Source organism: Rutidosis leptorrhynchoides, chromosome 9, assembly GCF_046630445.1.
Source record: "Rutidosis leptorrhynchoides isolate AG116_Rl617_1_P2 chromosome 9, CSIRO_AGI_Rlap_v1, whole genome shotgun sequence".
Classification (NCBI taxonomy): domain Eukaryota; kingdom Viridiplantae; phylum Streptophyta; class Magnoliopsida; order Asterales; family Asteraceae; genus Rutidosis; species Rutidosis leptorrhynchoides.
This window is the reverse complement of record NC_092341.1, coordinates 218023202-218026402: the sequence shown is the minus strand read 5'-3', so window position 1 is coordinate 218026402 and position 3201 is coordinate 218023202.

The following is a 3201-nucleotide window of genomic DNA, read 5'->3' as shown; positions in this document are numbered from 1 at the left end:
GCATCATAAACTTTTCTTGCTGTTAGTTGAGGCCCATAGTGCCCTCCTGTTGGTCCTGTGTGACAATGGTTTAAAATTTTACTAGCTTCATCTCCGAATACACATCGGCGTATTATTCCATCGGGACAGCTTTTAAACAGATGTGGATCTTCCCAGAAATAGTGTTTTATATCACTGAAGAATTTCTTTCGTTTTTGGTACGATAATCCTTTTTCAAGGAATCCACATACTAAGTAGTTTGCATAGTCTGCAAACCATGGTATTTCATTATAATCTATCTTCAATAGATATTCATCAGGAAAGTTGTCTTGTATGGCCGATTCATTTAGAACTTCTAATTCAGGATTTTCAAGACGAGAAAGATGATCAGCGGCGAGATTTTCTGCTCCTCTTTTATCTCGGATTTCAATATCGAATTCTTGTAAGAGTAAGATCCAACGGATTAATCTTGGTTTGGCATCTTGTTTCGAAAATAGGTATCTAAGAGCAGAATGGTCGTTATATACCACCGTTTTTGCTAGAACGAGATATGAACGAAATTTGTCAAAAGCAAAGACAATAGCAAGGAGTTCTTTTTCAGTAGTTGTATAGTTCATTTGTGCTCCTTGTAATGTCTTACTAGCATAATATATAGGTTGAAATCGTTTTTCAATTCTTTGTCCTAAAACGGCTCCCATTGCAAAATCACTTGCATCGCACATAAGTTCAAACGGTAGATTCCAATTTGGTGTTATCATGATCGGCGCATTAGTGAGTTTCTCTTTAAGAATATTAAAAGATTTGATACATTCATCTGAAAAGATGAATGGAGCATCCTTTTCTAGGAGTTTATTCATAGGAGTGGCAATTTTAGAAAAATCTTTTATGAAACGTCGGTAAAAACTGGCATGCCCTAGAAAACTCCTAACTCCTCTAACATTGGCGGGATGTGGAAGTTTAGCAATTACATCTACTTTAGCTCTATCTACTTCAATTCCTTCCTTTGAGATTTTATGTCCAAGAACGATGCCTTCTTTAACCATGAAATGGCATTTCTCCCAATTAAGAACTAGATTTGATTGTTCGCATCTAATAAGCATTCGTTCAAGATTAACTAGACATGATTCAAATGTATCACCGAAGAATGAAAAGTCATCCATGAAAACTTCCATGCATTCTTCTATCATGTCGTGAAAAATCGCCATCATGCACCTTTGAAAGGTTGCAGGGGCGTTGAAAAGTCCAAATGGCATGCGTTTGTAAGCAAAAGTACCATAAGGGAACGTGAATGTGGTTTTCTCTTGATCTTCGGGTGCTATTGGAATTTGAAAGTATCCAGAAAATCCATCAAGAAAACAATAATAACTATTTCCGGCTAATCTTTCCAACATTTGATCAATGAAAGGTAAGGGAAAGTGATCTTTTCTGGTGGCGTCATTTAATTTTCTATAATCAATACATACACGCCATCCTGTTACAGTCCTTGTAGGAATAAACTCATTTTTTTTCATTTGTAATGACAGTCATGCCACCCTTCTTAGGCACGCATTGAACTGGGCTTACCCATGGACTATCAGAGATTGGATAAATTAAACCTGCATCTAGCAGTTTAATAATTTCTTTTTTAACTACATCTTGCATATTCGGATTTAGTCTTCGTTGGCGTTGCACATACGTTTTATGACCTTCTTCCATAAGGATTTTATGTGTGCAATACGAAGGACTTATTCCTTTAATATCATGAATCTTCCATGCAATGGCTGGTTTATGAGCTTTCAACACAGAAATGAGTTGTGATTTCTCATTTTCAGTAAGAGAAGACGATATTATTACAGGTAATTCAGATTCACCATGTAAATAAGCGTATTCCAAATGGTTTGGAAGTGGCTTTAAATCTAATGTTGGAGGTTCTTCTATCGATGATTTATATCGATATCTGTCTTCTTCTTTTAGCATTTGAATTTCTTCTGTTGTTGGTTCATATCCATTAGCTATAAGTGTAGCTAACATTTCAGCTTCATCAATTTGTTCAGTTCCTTCTCCTAAAGAACATTCTCCTGTTCCTTGTAATTCTGGAAATTCTTCCAACAATTCTGCATGTGAATCTATAGTTTGAATATAATAACATGTATCATCTGCAGATTGTGGTTGTTGCATTGCTCTATCAACTGAAAAGGTAACACTCTCGTCCTCTATACTTAGGGTCAATTTCTTACCGAACACGTCTATCATTGCTTTAGCCGTGTTTAAGAATGGTCTTCCTAATATGAGAGGAACTTGAGAATCTTTTTCCATGTCCAGAACAACAAAATCTACTGGAAATACTAAAGTACCAACTTTAACTAGCATATTCTCCATTATCCCTCTAGGATATTTTATTGATCGATCGGCTAGTTGTATGCTAATTCTTGTTGGTTTCAATTCTCCAAGATCTAGTTTAGTGTATAGTGAAAACGGCATTAAATTTATACTAGCACCTAAGTCTGCCAATGCTTCTATTGAACTAAGACTACCCAGAAAACATGGAATTGTGAAACTTCCTGGATCAGATAGTTTTTCTGGTATCTTATTCAACAGTACTGCTGAACAATTAGCATTCATAGTAACAGCCGAGAGTTCTTCCATTTTCTTTCTATTTGAGATTAGATCTTTCAAGAATTTAGCATATCTAGGCATTCCTGAAATCACATCAATGAAAGGAAGATTTACATTTATCTGTTTAAACATATCCAAGAATTTGGATTGCTCGGCTTCAAGTTTCTCTTTCTTCATTTTACTCGGGTAAGGAAGTGGTGGTTGGTATGGTTTAACATAAGGTTTATCCTTAACTGTGTTATCTTCATTAACCTTTTTAACTACCGGTTCTTTTTCCTTATCTTGTTCAGGTTGTGGTTCTTGTGGAGTAGGAATAGCTTCATCAGAAGTTACAGGTATTTCAGGTGGTTTAAGTGTTGTACCACTTCTTGTGGTAATGGCTTTAGCTGTTTCATTCCGGGGGTTAGCATTTGTATCACTAGGTAAACTTCCCGGTTTTCTTTCACCTATTAACCTTGCTAGGTTACTTACTTCTTGTTCCAAGTTTTGAATAGAAGCTTGTTGATTTCTAAATGCTTGAGCATTTTGTTCATTAGTTTGTTTTTGAGATGTGAAAAACTGCGTTTGAGTTTCAACTAGCTTCGTCATCATATCTTCTAAATTCGGCTTTTTATCATCGGGTTGTGG